Raw genomic sequence first — 18,940 nt, forward strand, 5'->3', positions numbered from 1 at the left:
TCTTTAGGCTAATCTAATCGCAAAATGGGAAAATGAGAGTCGATTGGAATATTAAGGTCAATCGGGACTTTGAAAAAGTTGTGTTGTACTAGATATGCAAACTTAGCCCTATACCCTTACCAGTTAACTACCCTAACTGCCCCCCACCTCCCCCAGGGCTGGTTACTCTGCAGCAGCAGTGGGCACTCAGAAAAACTGTAACCACACACTTTGCTGTTACCCCCAGGAGAGTTTTCTAGCTTTGAAAGAAAGCTTCGGTTTTGTTCCCTCTCTTGATGTTTCAGCTTTTCCCTGACTACTCTCTCCTGGGACTTCAATACCAGTTTCCTTTTCCTGTGTGTACAGTTGGCAATAAGCTGGTACCTACTACTATAACTTTAATTTTTTCATGCCATTGTCAAGTGCATGTAACCAGGATAGGTGCGTAAAAATGAATGGGGCTCTTCATTACTCAATTTTTTAAAGCAACAGTTCATTTATTATACTATTAGGAGAAGAGAATTTCCTGAATTTGTTTCTGTATGCTAATGCTAAGTCTATTAAACCCCATAATTCAGAGCAGTGTTTCCAGGCCCATTGATCTAGAACCAGGTTTAACTGAAGCCCAGCTCTGTCAATTCTGTGGGACAACTAGTACACTTAGTGGGAACCAGGGAATCCAGAGGAGTTAATGGAAACTCCCAGTTTCACCCTTATGGCTCCGTAAACCATACCGTGAAACGGAGGCAGTGCTGAGACTGAAAAAGTCATGGTTCAATGTACAGGTCACCTGTATGCATTCTGGAAAGAAGGTTTCAAGCAACTGAATTACCACAGATTGTCACTGATGCAGCTGACAAGTGTTTTCAGAAATAATGAGGCCAGTTGCCTAGCTTCACAGGCTGAGCACCACTAGTTATTAAAACCTTGATGTCGAGCTGCCATATGACCCAGCAATCCCACTCCTGGGCAAATATCTGGAGAAAACTCTAATTCCAAAAGATACACGCACCCCAATGTTCATTGCAGCACTATTTACAATAGGCAGGACATGGAAACAGACTAAATGTCCATTGACAGGTGAATGGGTAAAGAAGACGCGGTACATACATACAATGGAATACTACTCAGCCATGAAAAGAATGAAACAGTGCCATTTGCAGCAACGTGGATGGACCTAGAGATTATCATACTAAGTGAGGTAAGTCAGACAGAGAACGATAAATACCATATGATATCACTTATATGTGGAATCTAATATACGACACAAATGAACTTATCTATGAAACAGACACAGACTCACAGACAGAGAGAACAGACTTGTGGTTCCCAGGGGGAGGGGGAGTGGGGGAAGGATGGATTGGGAGTTTGGGATTAGCAGATGCAAACTATAATATATAGGATGGATAAACAACAAGGTCCTACTGTACAGCACAGGGAACTATATTCAGTATCCTGTGATAAACCATATTGGAAAAGAATATGTAAAAGAATATATATATCCTATATCTATATCTATATCTATATCTATATCTATCTATCTATATATATATAGATATATCTATCTATCTATCTATATATAGATAGATAGATATATAGATATAGATATAGATATAGATATATCTATATAGATATAGATATATCTATCTATCTATATATATAGATATAGATATAGATATAGATATATCTATATAGATATAGATATATCTATCTATCTATATATATAGATATAGATATAGATATAGATATAGATATATCTATATATAGATAGATATAGCTATATATATATAGATATATAGATATCTATATCTATATCTATATATCTATATCTATATATCTATTCTATATATATATATTCTATCTATATATCTATATATAGATAGATAGATAGATAGATAGATATCTGAATCACTTTGCTGTATAGTAGAAATTAACATAAAATTGTAACTCAACTATACTTGAATAAAATAAATTTTAAAAAAAACCTTGATAGTATTCTGTGAACCCAGAAATACCACATTCTGGGTCTATTCATGCCTCAGTTATCATGCTCTGGGGAATTCACTTACTTTCAAGAGGGATTAATTTATGAACCAGTGTCCATTTTCTACTTGGCTAGAGAAGCAAGCCTCTGGTTAATTTATAAATCAGTTAGTTATAAATTTATAGCTCAGTAGAGTGATGCTAGAATTAGAAAAATTAGAGTTGAAAGCCCTTGAGTACTTCCAGTAAGTCTGTTGAAATATCCAAATACTTCTCTTCAAACTCTTTCAGGGCTAGTTCATCAGAATTAGAAAACTCACTTACATTGTTATGAAGACCTGCTGACAATTTCTTACTTTTTGTTTTGGTTTTAATAGATCCTGAGGAGACTTCACTCTTCTTCAGTGAAAATACAAACAAGGTGAATATAGATAATTCTATATTCAGGTGTTCCTATATCTCTAAACACTTAGTCATTGTCATTTACATTTGGACAGCCTTCCTCTTCACTTTTATCATAGCAAAAAAAGATTGAAAATGACTAAAAGAGCCAAGAAAGAGTGAAATTGTATTACATCCATATGGCAAAATATTTTACAGCCATCATAATTATATTTTCAAACAATTTTAATAACATGAGAAATTCTTATGCCATAATGTTATGTGAAAAAGGCATGACATACATTCAATATGACCTCAACCATGTACAAATATAACTAGAGGAATATACACCAACGGACCCATTGACAGTAATTATATCTAGTAGGTAGGTTTTATGAATTATCTAAATTTTTTCCACTCTTCTCTACATTTTGAGTTTTCAACAATAAGCATGTTTTTACTCATTTAACAAATTTTTATTGAGAATCTACCAAGTACCAAACACAGGGATGGGTAGCCATCACTTTTGCGCTCAGAAAAGTGAGCAGCAAATATACATTTAAAAAACAAAAGAAACCAAATATTTCTGGAATTTCCATATTCCATATATCATTTGGAGATGATCCAAAGCCTATGACTGTGTTTGCTGTGCTCAAGGAAGTTCTCTTTGCAATTCATGGGGAAAAAATGAAAGAAGAAGTGCAAATGGGAATTTCGGCTCAACTTAAATTTGCATATGCCACCAGCAGCGATTGGTGCTCCTAATGGTCACATAGGAGGAATCGACCTCCAAGAGTTTGACCAGAGCATTTCACCCATTCTTGTCTTGCTTTACTCTGCTCACCAGCAATTTCTTCCACTTTTTCTTGTCCTGAAAGGCACAGGCAACCGCATAAACTCTCCAAATGGCCACTCTCAAGGGCTTGTGTCTAAAAGCTAAACTTTGGAAAAGGCAACTTTTCTACAAAAGTTATGCACCTGAGGGAAGAGATATGGGAACACATGTATATGTATAACTGATTCACTTTGTTATAAAGCAGAAACTAACACACCATTGTAAAGCAATTATACCCCAATAAAGATGTTAAAAAAAAAAAAGTTATGCATCTGTGTTGCAAAAGAGTGATTTCACTTCCTCCAAAAAGAGGCAAGAGGGAAGTCCCACATCTGCTTTCTTTCTCAGTTTGAGCACGTGCTTTCTGACACCAGCTCACGCAGAGCCAAACCATGATTCATGTCTGAGGTTCAGTTCTGTGTGGGCTTGGAGCTGGTCCAGGTGTTCCCTACTTCTGCATTTCACCTGTGGTCTGAAATAGGGAGGAACGTTTGGCTGTGTTTGCAGGGACCATCCCCTTGCTTATTTTTAGCAGGAATCTAGGAAACTGGATTTAGCAAGAGTCTGAAATCTGACAGTCAAATAGTCCCTAAATGGATCAAAGAACTATGACTCTCAAAGACTCTGGAATAAACTTGGTTCTGGCAAATCCAGGAGGAATCAGTAACAACGGGACGATATTTTCTTTTCTGAACAGTTGATTGCTAACCTAATGCTCTGAGAACTGCTTTGTCAGCTCCTTCTCCTCAGAGACTATTCTTCTCAGCAGGACTGTTTATGTCCTGACCACAAAAGTCAGAACACAGTGGTTTCTTGATTCCTTTTCATCTTGTGAGGAAAAAAAAAACAACAGAATGCCCATGTGAAATTCTACATATTCCCAGTAAATATGCTAGAATTTGGCCACCTCGACCATTTTATTTCTTTTCTCTATTAGCATTTGTCCCTCATGTTGTTTCTAATTCTTTTCCTCCTCAACAACTTTTCCCCTTCTGCTCTTTTTTTTCTCTTTGCCATTTCCATATTTAGGTTTGGAGGACACAAGTCCGTGATTTAAGGTGATACTTCCACTGCACTAAAGAAGGAAATCTTAATGTGGCAGAGACTTCCTCTTTAAGCTACCACTTCCCTATTGCGTGTCATGGCAGACATCACTAATCAATCTCACCATTAATTCCACTGAGCTCTGAGGCTGCCTCATTATCATTCTTAGCCCAGTTCCACAGAACATTCTAAAGGAAGCCTATTTCACCCACCCCTTAAATAAATACTCATTGAGCGCCTATTACTCAGGCACCCATTGCAGGTACTGTTTTTGGCGTAGCCAATGTCAAATTTAATGCTCTTTTAAGAGTCTGGCTGAGCAGATGTGCCCTTGGAAGCACTGCTTCCTTTTTTTCTATTCTCCAAGCCAAGCTCCACTGGACTGAGCAGTTAGGACCAACCCATTCCCCCTCCCCATCAGCTTTCAGGTTTCCTAATGACACCAGTCTAATATGAAGAGTGCCTCTTTTTTTTTTTTTTTTTTTTGCGGTACAAGGGCCTCTCACTGTTGCGGCCTCTCCCGTTGCGGAGCACAGGCTCCGGACGCTCAGGCTCAGCAGCCATGGCTCACGGGCCCAGCCACTCCGCGGCACGTGGGATCTTCCCGGACCGGGGCACGAACCTGTGTCCCCTGCATCGGCAGGCGGACTCTCAACCACTGCGCCACCAGGGAAGCCCAAGAGTGCCTCTTATATTCTCCTTCAGCTGAAAGCAGCTAAACACAGAGAGCTTTGCCCACAACAGGACTGGAAACACAGTGGGATTTCTCTTATTCCCTCGTTTCTTAGTCCCCGAGCATTGCCTGTCGCGTAACTCCTCTTTGGAGGAAGATTTGAGCAAAAGAAGTGATTGGGTGGCATCTGGACTCTGGACTGCTGGCCGAGTTCACATTTCTATACTTGTTGCATTATTGGGTAACACAAGACCAATCTAACATTCAATCTTTTCCTCTTTTCCTGCAGGATCTTCAGAGGGACTTCAAGCAGAGATGAAGTAAAAATTGCCACCATTTTTCTTTCTACCTGAAATAACCATGGAAACAAGTGAGTTAGGGGAGGTTGTTCTTCCATCATGGAATTATGTGGAATTGGGAGCTTTGGCTCCTCCACTGAAATTTTCCTATTGTCTTTACTACTTCTTTGTGATCTAAATACGAAATTAAGAGCATGGGCTGGGTTGTGAGTCTATTTAGACTTTGTTCTGCTTTGTACAGTCACTGAAAATATCTCAGCAGCTAGACTGATGTGCACAGATGTGAAATAGAGGTTTCAGAATTGAAATACAGGTAATATCCTGGCTCCATATGTGACTTAGGGCAAGTTCTAGAGTCTCCCTAAGCCCCCATCTCCTCAACTGTGACACACAAATAGCATCTACCTCTACGCAGTAGATGAAGTTGTTGAGAGGATTAACAGAAGCCATGCATGTAAAGCTCTGTAGGACCCAAGCAAGAGCTCACTGTATATCAACTTTTAGCTTTGCTGGACTTGTCGCTGCAGGTTTCAGACTGACTCTGTAGTTCAATCCTCACAGGAGGGGAATGGGAGAAAAGCCGTATTAGAGCATCTCAGGAACTTGACTTTTTTCTGCTCATCCATTTGATAGCACGGGAAGTCCTACTGACTCAGAGAGACCACCTGAATATTTTTTATTAATATCCTGAACAAAGATATGCATATCTTTAAGGAAAACAATATAGTAGCCATGCCATCTAGATTAACAACACAGGTAAATCAGAAATGACTGGATGCTTTATCAAAGAGTTCATTTCGGGAGTCTCTTAGAATGGGAATAACGAACTCTTTATGTAAACGGCCAGCCGGTAAATTTTTCAGGCTTTGCAACCAAATGGTCTCTGTGGTAACTACTCAACTCTGCCATTGTACTGCAAAAGCTGATGATACGTGGGACTTCCCTGGTGGGCCAGTGAGTAAGACTCCATGCTCCCAATGCAGCGGACCCAGGTTCGATCCCTGGTTGGGGAACTAGATCCTGCATGCACGCCACAGCTAGAAGTCCGAATGCCGCAGCTAAGAAGTCGGCATGCCACAACAAAGATCCCACGTGCCACAACTAAGACCTGGCATAGCCAAGATAAATGAATTTTTTTTAAAAAAAGTAGACGATATGTAAATGCATGGGCATGACTGTGTTCCAATAAATCTTTACAAAAACAAGTGGGGGCTGACTTTTGCCTGGGGTCTGCGGTTTACTGACATCCTGGTTCAACCTCAAGGGATACACGTAACAATATCTTTGAGCTCTGCTTTTTTTTTTTTTTTGCATGTGGACCAATTTTAAAGTCTTGATTGAATTTGTTACAATATTGCTTCTGTTTTGTGTTTTGATTTTTGGCCTCGAGGCATGTGAGATCTTAGCTCCCCAACCAGGGATCAAACCCGCACCCCCTGCATTGGAAGGTGAAGTGTTAACCTCTGGACCGCCAGGGAAGTTCCTCTTTGAGCTCTTCTGCAGAACTAAAACCCACAACAAATGGAAGATAACTACTTGTTGAAACATTCTTCATTCTAGAGAGAAGGTCGCAGTTTGATAACCTCGAGAACCACAGAAGCTCATCAGGAGGGCACCTGAGGCCAGATTAAAGGAATGCAGGCCCTGCACGCACCCTGATCCCATCAGTGACCCCGCCCTGGAACCATTGCTATAAAACTCCTCACCAAATCCCACCAGGTTGGGTCACACAGTTTTTTGTTTTTGTTTTTTTCTGTGTGTGTGTGGTACGTGGGCCTCTCACTGCTGTGGCCTCTCCCATTGCGGAGCACAGGCTCCGGACGCGCAGGCTCAGCGGCCATGGCTCACGGGCCCAGCCGCTCCGCAGCATGTGGGATCTTCCCGGACTGGGGCACAAACCCGTGTCCCCTGCATCGGCAAGGGGACTCTCAACCACTGCGCCACCAGGGAAGCCCATGTCACACAGTTTTGAGGGCATTAGTCTGCTGTGTCCCCCTTTGCTTGACAAAACAATAAAGCTCTTCTTTTCTATTTCACCCAAAACTCTGTCTCTGAGATGCAATTCGGCACTGGTGCACAGAGGCCGACTTTCGGCATCCGTACCTAGAAGCAGCAAATTCATAAAGACAGAAAGTAGAAAGGGGTTGGGGCAGAGAAGAATGAGGGGTGTGAAAATGCAAGAAAATGTTGACAATGTGTATTTATTTGGGGTGTTGCAGAGGCAGACTCGAACTGAAGAGCTGCCTTTTGAGATGCAGGCAAAAACACAGCTAAAGGCAGTTACACAAACTTGAAGTCCTCTGTCTGGGTGCTGAGCAGAGAATGCTGTTTATTCAGATTGAACTACTCCCCAGATTCTCCAGGCTAAATCTTTCTTCAGCTGCAGTAGCCTCCCAAACCCTCAGATACTTCCCCTGCGAACAGTTCTGGCTGGTCCTCCAACCCCTCACCTCCAAAGACCACTTGACCTCTCCCAGGAGGAGGTCTGGACTCTGACATAGTCTCCACCTGACCCACAGCAAGGGGAGGGTCGCTTGATTTAGCAGATACAAATGTGGGATGCCCAATTACATTTAAATTCCAGTTAAACAACAAATAATTTTTTAGTCAGAGTATGTCCTATGCAACACTGGGGGCATACTTACACTCAGAAAAATATTCATTGTTTATCTAAAATCCAAATTTGGGAATTCCTTAGTGGTCCAGTGGTTAAGACTTGTGCTTTCACTGACATGGACTGGGGTTCGATCCCTGGTTGGAGAGCTAAGATCCCACAAGCTGTGTGGCCAAAAAAATATATAAAAATAAATAAAATTACTAAAAAAAAACCCCAATAAATAAAATGCGAATGTAACTGAGCATCCTATATTGTATCTGGAGACCCTAAACACTACTGGACCGAAAGAGGCCTGGCTTCTTCTCACTTCTGAGCTCACATGAAGCACTGGGCCACCAGATGTGAGATGTGGTTTCTCCAGTAGTTGGTAAGCGAATACTGGATAACGCAGCCCAGAAATACAGAGGACTTAATTCCTTGTGCTAGTGACACTGAGAGATAGGAGGAATCTGGCACGTAATTTGCTCTTCGTTTCTCCCTCCAGTGGACTATTTTGAGGACTGGTGGTTTTGTGTGCTCTCTCTGAAGACATTTGCGTGACTAAACAATTGTCTGTGTCTTTCCTTAAACTGTGATCAGCTCAGTAATACAGCCCCTTAGACTTCCTTTGTCTCCTTTGCTGCCTTACCTCCCTTTTCCTTTTACATTTGCTGCCCTGGGATTTTACCTCCCAATGAAACATTAATTAATGTAGAGTATTAATTAATATTATAATGTTCCTCTATGTGCTCCATGGCATCCCTTGCATTTATCACTATTTTAATGGACTTCTTGTCTGACTCTCTCCCCTAGTAAACTGTAAGCTCCTAAAGGGAAGAGATCATGTTTTTTTCGGTTCATCACTGTATTACCCGAGGCTGGTGCTATATCTGGTACATAGCAGATACCCAATCAATATATGTTACTATTGAATGAATAAACAAGTGAATAAAGCCAACACAGCTGATAATATTTCTAGAACATGTCCTCAGTAAATCAGGTCTTGAGTGGTTGGGAATGAATACTTGAGCTGAAGCAAAATTATGATAGGATTTTTGTTTCAACTTACATTAGTATCTCTGAGCACTTACTCTGAGCCTAGCTTGTGTGACTTGTATTTCTTATTACAAAATTTAATTTGGTTTTCTGGTCTGTAATTGTGTCTTGGTGAATTTGGGAGGGCGTAAGCTTAGTGTCTTACATAATACATGAATCATAAGAGCCCAGATGGAATGTCCCTATGTGCCAACTCCTTCTGCCTTATTTACATCTGATCTGGTATTTAAAGTTTTGATCCTGCAGGACTGAACCCACACCTGCTTGCATACCCACCTTGGTTCCCATCCCTGCCAAGTATCTGCATCTAGTGAAGCTGGCCTTGGGATACTTGGTCCTCACCCCATTCCTTTTCCCCTTCCGTCTCCCTAATCTGCCTATGCAGTGTGCAAGCAGGGCTTGCCTGGAGGGTAGAACAGAGGTTAAGAACGAAGGAGCAACAATCACAGAACTGACTTGCCCAATTCTGATAACATTTCCATTCTGCGGACAGTCAAGAGAAGGACTAAGGGAAATAGGGGAAGAATAGGAAAGAAAAACAGGTCAGTGTAATGCAAAATGGTGATAGGAGGGGTTTAATAAAAAATTCTAGAGGACCTCCCTTGTGGTCCAGTAGTTAGGACTCCATGCTTCCCAGGCAGGGGGTACGGGTTCGATCCTTGGTCGGGGAACAAAGATCCCGCATGTCGTGCAGCATGGCCAAAAAAAAAATCTAGTTATTCGAACACCAAACCTGAGCTTTGCTAATAAGAGTCAGAGCCCTGATTTGGGGGTTTCCTGGGTCTTAAGTAGGCTTTTCTGCCCCCCTTTCCTCCTGGTCTTCTCTTGAAGGTAGGTTTTTAATTTCTATCTTGGGAAATTAGGGCATCGTGGGGCAGGAAAAGTAGCACAGGGTTAGAAATATGGAGACGTGGATTCTGTTCCTCATTCTATACTAACCTGCTGGTGACCTTAGACAAGTCATTTCCCCCCTCTCTCTCTGTTTCCCAATATGTAAAATAAGAGGGTGTGTTGAGGTCCTTTCCAGCATCTTCATGAGGCACGAGTCTGCATTCCAGTTACAACCTGCCTCAATTTGAAAGCTACAGCTGCGATCTTTTATTTTAAAAGTTTTAGAAGATTTTGTTCTGTGCAGGTCATGGCGTGTATGTTCTCCCATGTTGTTCCTGCTGAAACTTCCTTTTGGTGACTTATTTCCCTGTGTGGTTTGACATTTGTGACTCGAGCCCCTTTTCCACTGAGGTTTGCTGTGTAAGGCTGGTTTGCACCGGTTTGTTCAGCTCTTCCTCCAAGGTGGTTTTCATTTTGTCTCTGCTGAGGCCTTATAATCATACTGGACCAGAGTTTGTGTTAATTTCTTGGTTTGGAGTCGATGTGAACTAAGACCTTCCATCTGTGTCAACACATGCGTGGGGTTCTCTGATCTCTGTTAAGATGGCAGGAGTCCTAGCCATTTTCCACGGGCGCGTGGGTGGAGTTTTCCTCATCGGCAGGTGGTGGCAGAGGCAGTGCTTCTTGATTCCCAGGATGGTTCCAGCCTCCCTTGAACATTGTACACAGGACCAGTGGCCTGGGTGATCTCCCACAGCCCTTAAAGCCACAGTACCCTGCTCTGAGGTCGGCGTCTGGCTCCGAATGTCCCTCAGCCACAGGCCTAAGTACCCACTCGCTGCTCTGATTGTGAGCGCTCTCTTTCTAGCACCCGCAGATTTCCCTTTCTTGGTTTTGAGCTTGAATCTTTGTGTTTGCGGAAATGGGTCTGTGCCTGTGTGTCTAAGGTGTGGGAGTCTCCCCTGGGTCAGCTCAACCAGCCAAATCCTCTCTTGTTATGATTATTTTGTGCAGTTAAGTTTTTCATAGGTATAATGGGGGTGCGGGCACATACGTTGCGGCACAAGGGCTTTGGAGAACAAACTTTCCTGCTGTCACGTCCCTTCCTCCCAGTAAAAGAACACCTTCACTGAAGTCTGAGACCCTGTCTCCAGAGGGGACAGCTCTCCTTCTGCAGGGAGAGTCGAGCTTCTAATGTGCTCTGCTCTCCCTCTCCCTGCGTCCCCTGGAGAAAGGTGGAGAACATCGTGAACAGCTTCCACAGGAAGTGACGAGAACAGAATGTTTCATGAGGCACGGGGCATGGAGAGCAGCTGCTTACCGCGTGAGATGGAGGGAGGGAAGGATGGAGAAAGCCGAGGTCCTTTGGTGGAGAAAGATCTCGGACCAATTTTACAGACAGTAGGATGTCAACGAGAACCATTTCCTTCCCTCCTTCCCCTTCATTTCCACACTTATGTGTGTGTGTATGTGTGTGAGAGTGTGTACTGTGTGAGTGCGTGTATGTGTGAGTGTATGTTTATGAGTGTGTATGTGTGTATGTGTTTGTGACTGTGTGTATCTGTATGTGTGTGACTGTGTATGTGTGTGTGAGTGCATGTGAGTGTGTGTATGTGTGTGAACATGTCTGTGTGTAGTGTGTATATATGTGTGTAGTGTGTGTATGTGTCTGTGTGTAGTGTGTGTATGTGCCTATGTGTGTAGTGTGTGTATGTGTGCATGTGTGTAGTGCATGTATGTGTGTAGTGTATGTGTGTGTGTGTGTGTAGTGTGTGTGTCTGTGTCTATGTGTGGTTTTGTGTCTGTGTGTGTGTCTGTGTGTATGTATGTGTGTGTGTGTATATGTGTGTGTGTGTAGAGAAAAATGCGTGGTCAAGACACAGGGAGGCGGGAGAACTCAGTTTGAATCCCAGCCTCGTTGTTCTCTTGCAAATTGCTTCTCTCCTCTGGGCTTTTATTTCCTAATTCTAATTCCCCAAATTAGAGGATTGTATTAAATTTGTAGATTATAAACATGATTTTAGCTGTGGAACCCTTATTTTCAAATGCAGTCTTTCAGGGAAACTTTCATGGAAAAGAAGAGCTGCCTCCAATGAACAAGGGCCAAAGCCCCAAAGCCCAATGGCTTCATTTCCTTCTCACCACTTGGAGGAGGCAGATCACCAGGGTCCCTGGAATACAGTTTGAAAACTGCCAGTCTATGTACAGTTTCTACAGTTTCTTCCAGTTGGGGCATTGTAATTATGAGAAGGAGAAAACTTTCCCTAGCCATAAAATTCATGAGACAGAGCTGAAGTGGGAAGATTTCCCTGAAAACAGGAAGTCAAAGCTGCCAGACTGTGAGGCAATATGGTTTTTAGACCGTATTGCATTCTTTCTTATAGGACCTTTCACCGCAGTTTGGGTAAGATTTTGATGGTAACGGCCAGCTGTTGTGTAGACATGGGAAGATTGCTGGGCTGGAGAGGAGTGCTTTCAGTAGCCAGCTGTGAGTCATTTGCAAATTATTTCACCACCCAGAGGCTCAGTTCTTTATTTGTGAAAGAGGGAAGTGGAATAGACTAGTCACTAGGAGATCACTGACGACTAAAAATGTTCTGAGATAGAGCAAATTACTAACGTACTCACAGAAACTTATTGTGCAAATACTATGTCAGACACCACTTGCTCTGCATGGAGATTATGGTCTAATGGGAAGATAGACACTGAACAATGATGCTTTATATGGAAAAGGAAGTACAGGGTTATAAATGACCAGAGAGGAAGGTCTCAACCTGGACCAGCAGGTCGGGCGGTCCTCCAAGACAGACAGAGATAGAGACAGACAGAGACACAGAGAGACACAGAGGTAGAAGGAGATAGACACAGAGAGACAGAGACAGATGAGAGAAGCAGAGAGAAAAAACAGAAAGAGACAGAGAATGGGGAGAATGATGGAAAAGGCGTCTTGGATGACTACAGATGAGGGAGATAAGCTTGATTTCAGCTAAGGTTAGAGATATAGGTGACCCAAAGAACCAAAATGGATTCACTTTCTAATGCACCGATCTGGTGGGTAAAGCAAACTCTTTGGTTATCTTTATATTCTACTTGGTTCCAAAATGTTTGAGCAAGCAGCTTGCAAAGATATATAAAATGTACAAAATAACAGATTAAAAGATTGGTGAGAGAAAAAAGTAGAATTGCAGAGTAGAGCCAGGAGTAAGAATAAAAGTGCTCCTCAGAGTTACCTAAATTCTTGCTACAGATGAGTCACAAATTTTACTCAAAACTTCTCAGCAAAAAAAAAAAAAAAAAAAAAAAAAAAAAAAAACTTCTCAGCAATCAATGTAGAAAGAGCTGGTGTTTCCATATTCAATGATGCAATTCACGGTGTTAATGGGACAAACATGGAAAAATTGTTGATAGGAAAGCAGTTAGAGAGTAAAATTCTTCTGGGGTCCTCCACGCTAAACGATTCACTATGAATGCTGGTACAATGTTGTCTGCTAAATTCTTTTTTATCTGGCTTAATCCAGAGTGAAACTTCAAGGCATCAACCTGCCCTGCCTCTTATTATCCCCCTATCCCTGATATCTTGATACATTGCCTCTCAAGACTTTTCCTTCACCAGAGCCTACAGCACAACTGGTCATTTCTTTATCTGAATATAGAAACAGATGCTATAAGTTGGGTTGGAGCTCCATTACTATTGTTACCTTTGAAGAACATTATTCATTCATTACTAATTCAATTTTGGTTTTGTTTTAACATTTTGGTTTCTCCTTGTTTCATAGTTATTTGGGAATCAAACCATTCAGAGGGAAGAGATATGGGAACATATGTATATGTATAACTGATTCACTTTGTTATAAAGCAGAAACGAACACACCATTGTAAAGCAATTAGACTCCAATAAAGATGTAAAAAATATTTGTTCCATTAACAAATCTATTTTTGAATAATGCTTTTTAAATTATTGTTTTAAATAAAGCTCCTGGTATAGAACTTAAGTGGTGATCTTATTGAAACTAATCCTAGCTATTTAACGGAAGTCAGTCAGTCGTCCTTTCTCTTTATGCACTGAAATCAGGCCTGACTTGAGAAATTAGTCGTTTTTTGTTTTTCTGTTGTTTTTTTTTTACAGAATTTGCTTTAATATTTCCTTCTTCGTCTCTGGACGATGCCAAGCATACGTGTAAGAATATGTATTTTCAATGAATGGCCTTGGTGTCGTGTAGACATGCACTTAGGATCTCCTTAGCTTGTTAGTGTGTGCCTTTGTGTATGTTACGTAACCTCCTTCCCGAGTCTTACATATCTCATCTCTTAGATAAAGACGATTAACACCCCTATCTCATAGTGTGGTTGTGAAAACTAAAGAAAAAAAATTGTGTATATTAGAGACTTTCTGTAGTAAGTGAATGAGGACAATAAACGATCCTATCTAATAGGATCATTTCAAGGATTAAAAGAATACATTTAAAGAGGCATCAGGGAGGAAAAATAACTCAGTTTGATAGTATCATCCTTCACCAAGGGTATGAAGAGATAGCTGCCCTATTACGTTGCTGACAGGAGGGTCCATTGGGAGCCGCTCTAGAGAGAACTTGGCAGTGTCTATCAAAATTTTAAAATATACATGTCCTATAAGCAGCAATTCAACTTCTCAGTTTCTACCATAAAAGTGCATATTAGCAGGAAGTGTATGTACAGACATGCATGTTGCAACACTGTTTGTAATAAACTAGCAAAAACTGGACACTACCTAAATGTCCATCAGGGAGGAATAGGTACATACATTTTGGCACATCAATTCTACGAAACAATGAAAAAGACTAAGGTAGATTTATATGTATAATATGGAAGGAGGTCCAGGAAATAATGATTGAATTTCTAAAAAATCAAGGTATAGAATGATCATTCAATATGATTTCATTTATGTGAATACACAGAGAGCTACATAAAGCAGTACGATGTATTTTTGATTGGTACATATGTGAATGTTATTAAGCAGAAAAAGTATAAATTTACATGTCTGCCAACATAAACCATAGCTACCTCTTGGGGAGACCAGGAAGGGATTAAAATTGAGGGTTCTGGTTTAAACATCCCTTTACCTATGGTGTTTTAATTTTTTTTGAATAGGGAATTTGTATGTTATAGAGTTGAAATGAAGTTTATAAAAGCTTCTGAGAACAATGTCTGGCATATAATAAGCTTCTAATAAGTGTTAATTCCTTCCTTTGGCCTAAGATGAATCTCTAAATCATCTACCAAGTGAATTTGGATTTATTTATTCATTTATTTAAAAAATTTTATTAACACAGGGTTTGTCCCAGTCATAGCTTATGCTTCAGGGAAACAGTAGGGAGTAGTTTACAACTTGAGTAGAAGGAAGATAAATAAACAAAATAAAAATAGTAGTGTTGTAGGAGCTGATGGATGAAATAGAGGATGCTATGGGAATACACTGCAGTAACTCTTTACTATGTCTGGAGGAGTCAAGGGCCAAGGAAGGCTTTACAGACAAACTTCAAAGTCATACCCCTCCTATACCTAAACTCCCAGTAATCCAAGTGGTCAGAGGAGAATGGATCAAATACCAGCATGAACTGGAAGAAGGACAGAAGCAGAAGAGTTACAGCCAAAGTTGATGCAACTTAGGGAAGGCTGTCACGATTCACCATGATTTATATACACAACCACTAAAGAAGCAAGACTTCATAAATGTTTGTCCTTTGCTCAAGAACCATCTTGTAGAATAGGATCAAAGACAAATTAAAATCCACATTCAATTCTGCTGCAAACTCACTGACTTGGTTGTCCTATCTCAAATCATGTCATAGAGATCTGGGATAGGACATAGAAGGGGCCCCTTCTGAGATAATGCATGAAAATGAAAGCAGGGGTGCCAGAATCATGGAACAGGTTGCATTCAAATTCCGGAGCAACAGTAGAAAAGATACAAACTCTAGTATATGGAGTGAAAGTCAATTGGGGTTGAGGTGAGAACAGAGAGTAAGTCAAATATGCACAGAGCAAGAGTGGAAGCTGGTCTAGGGAACAGGTATGGAATCAGAGCTGCCAGAGGAAGACTCTCTTCTCTGACTCTGTTCCTTAAATCAGGTCCCACCCAGTCACTAGGCAGTTTCAACCAAGAAAATTAACCGTATGGCACTCTGCTCTCCTTTAGGGCTTCTCCCTTACCCTTATCTCTGCTCTTTGCTCACTGTGATTTCACATCTTTGGATCTGCTGGTTTAGGTCCCTATTTCTGACCCCAGGGGACACCATGACCCCACAGATGTGACCCTGGTCTCTTTTCACACACGGTTTACAGATACCCTATTGCTTTGCTGGCTCTGAGTCACCACTGCTGAACCCAATTCAATGAGGGCTCTCAGGTCAGAGAGTCAGCCTTCCTGGTCAGTATCAACCTTTGGATAGGTAAGTATCCAAGGCAAAGGGAACAAAAAATTTGTCCCAAATAGTGAATGGACTGGTATGAGTGTTGTTTTGTAAACAGGTCTCTAATCAATGCTCATGGTCCTAGGCCATGCCCCAGCTGGCTCTAAAGCAACCTGGACACAGCACCTGAGACCATAAAGCTAAGGAATATCATAGCAAAGCATATTTATTTTCTATTGCAAGTGATCAAAATTGAAACCCTACCAGTCTATGACAAGAAAAGTAAAAGGAAGGAACAAACCTTTGTAGAGCCTAATTACACAGTAGGCATGTAGGTTGGGGATCTTATTTGAAAGAGTTTCTTTCAATTATTATTCAGATTCCTATTATTACTAATAATAAGTGGGCCACTTATTATTATGATTACATATAGCAAAACTTAAGGGATTTTTGTTTGTTTTTTCTTTTAAACTCAAGGAACTATAAGACACAGAGAGGACATCTGCTTCTTTCTCTCCTTGAGCTTTTTCAATGTATCTTTGATCTCCTTGATGGGGAGATGGGGCTCATCATGGGAATCACAGCTCCATAGAGCATGGACACCACCTTATCTTGGTCTAATGAGTAGCCAGCACTAGAATGGAGATATGAGAAGAGACCAGAGCCATAGAAGAGAATCACTGTGGTCAGATGAAAGGAACAGTTGTTGAAAGCCTTTGTTGGCCCTTGGGTTGAATGGATCTTCATGACAGCAGCAATGATGTAGCCATAGGGAACCAGGACCACAAGAGCTGAAGTCCCACCAACTGTACACACAACAAGAAAGTTCATTACCTGGCTGAGGAAGGTACTAAGACAAGGCAAGACCAGCAGCGGTGGCAGGTCACAGAAAAAGTGGTTAATGATTCGTGGCCCACAGAAATGGAGCCAGAATATAGAGCTGGCTTGGACCAATCCGGTGAGGAATCCTCCAGCATGCGCTCTAATGGCCACCCCCATTAGATGGTGGGTGTCATGAAGGCTGTGTAGAGCAGAGGGTTGGAGATGGCAGCGTACCAGTCATATGCCATGGCTTCCAGGAGACAGCCCTCTGTGCTCACCATGCCAATGAAGAAGAAAAATTGAGCATCACAGCCCACAAAGGAGATGGTCTTCTGCTCCTTGAAGAAGTCACAGAGCATCTTAAGGGCTATAGAGGAGGTGTATGAAATATCAGTGAAGGACAGTTACAAAGGAAGAAACACATGGTGGGGTGGAGGTGTGACTTCATGGCAATCACGACAGTAAGGTCCAGGTTCCAAGCCAGAGTCATGGAGTAGATCCCCAGAAACAGTACAAAGAGGGTAACTTGCCGCTCTGGAGGCTCTGAAAATCCCCAAAGGATGAAACTGGTCATCATGCTGATATTCCTTCCCAGGGCCATCTCTCTTCTCTCCGCTGCCTTCAAAGCCCCAAAATGAGATTCCTGGGGCAAAGAAAATCCAGGTGAAGAAACCATTTTGTTCTGTCATGGAAACATAGACGCCCCAGAGCCAGAAGAGACAGTGGAAGGCAAATGTCCTACCCCCATCCAATGCAGAAATCCCCTCTACAGCATTTATTGGGTCTTTCAAAGAGATTGTCACCACCCTGATCCGATTCATTTGTTTATGCAGAAGTGACAGGTCCCAGAAGAGACTGGCATTTTTGCATTACCTGGATCATCACCTTCACTGTCAATGTCACGACTTCATCAAAGGAGGTTGTTAATAGCCCTTGGACTAAGTACCCCCATTTTTTTTCCAGTTGATCCAAGCATTGTGATTGGATTAATGAGCCACTCAGATTTATACTAGATTTTTTTTCCTTTTTGAGAAGAAATGCCTAGAGAGGCGATTTTGTGTTTCTTATCACCATAGTCTGTTCTGACCAGGTTTTATGGGGTCAAGGTGTTCTTTTTCCTTAAAGCAGAGGAACGAAGCACTTAGAGATCTGAAACACTGGCATCCCCTTTAGAGATTCAAGAAAGGGATAAGGAAACAAAAGTTCAACCCTGTGAAAAGCTTATGCTCATTTTGTACAAATATTATCAACTCACCTTGCCCCATGTGTTTGATAGAGAAATGCGGATGATGTACGAAGTAATAAAACATTCCTATTAAGTTGAAAATATTCAACATACTGTATAGGATAGTCAGGAAACAGACAAATCACAGCACAGCGTGACAGTGCTCTCAGAGTAGTATTTGCACAGTGCCCTGGGTCCTGGACATAGCTTCCGAGAGGAGATGTGTTTGAGGAGGAGTCCAGCAATGAGGAAGGGGTTACCAGAATGAAAGTTGTGTGTGTGAGCGGTTGACAGGTGGCTGGCTCAAGGCTTTATATTAAAAATGGGAAAAGTATTTGTGAAAGCACAGGAGACCATACTGTTTGAGGCGCCTTAAAAACATGAGCATGGCAGGAGCACAGACTAAATAGAATTAAGAGAAGATAGGGGCTTCCCTGGTGGGGCAGTGGTTGACAGTCCGCCTGCCGATGCAGGGGACACGGGTTCGTGCCGCGGTCCGGGAAGATCCCAGATGCCGCGGAGCGGCTGGGCCCTTGAGCCATGGCCGCTGAGCCTGCGCGTCCGGAGCCTGTGCTCTGCAACAGGAGAGGCCACAACAGTGAGAGGCCCGCGTACCGCAAGAAAAAAAAAAAAAAAGAGAAGATAATATAAGGCTACTTTTGAGAGACAGCAGGGGCTGAACAAATTGTGAAAGATCTTCAAAAGCAAAGATTGTGAAGACATTTGTTGAAATGTTTCATATACGTAATTGCATTTGCTCCATATATAATTGCACATACTCTATTATATATAATTGCATATATGTGTTTACATATTCATGTTTAATT

At 41.7% G+C, this 18,940-nt stretch overlaps 1 pseudogene; it reads right to left on the minus strand.

Moving 5' to 3' along the window:
• Positions 1 to 16,192: 16,192 nt before the first annotated feature.
• On the minus strand, positions 16,193 to 17,525 carry LOC101326647 (olfactory receptor 5A1-like; annotated as a pseudogene).
• Positions 17,526 to 18,940: the final 1,415 nt, after the last annotated feature.

The sequence above is a fragment of the Tursiops truncatus genome, chromosome 8 (genome assembly GCF_011762595.2).
Source record: "Tursiops truncatus isolate mTurTru1 chromosome 8, mTurTru1.mat.Y, whole genome shotgun sequence".
Taxonomy (NCBI): Eukaryota; Metazoa; Chordata; class Mammalia; order Artiodactyla; family Delphinidae; genus Tursiops; species Tursiops truncatus.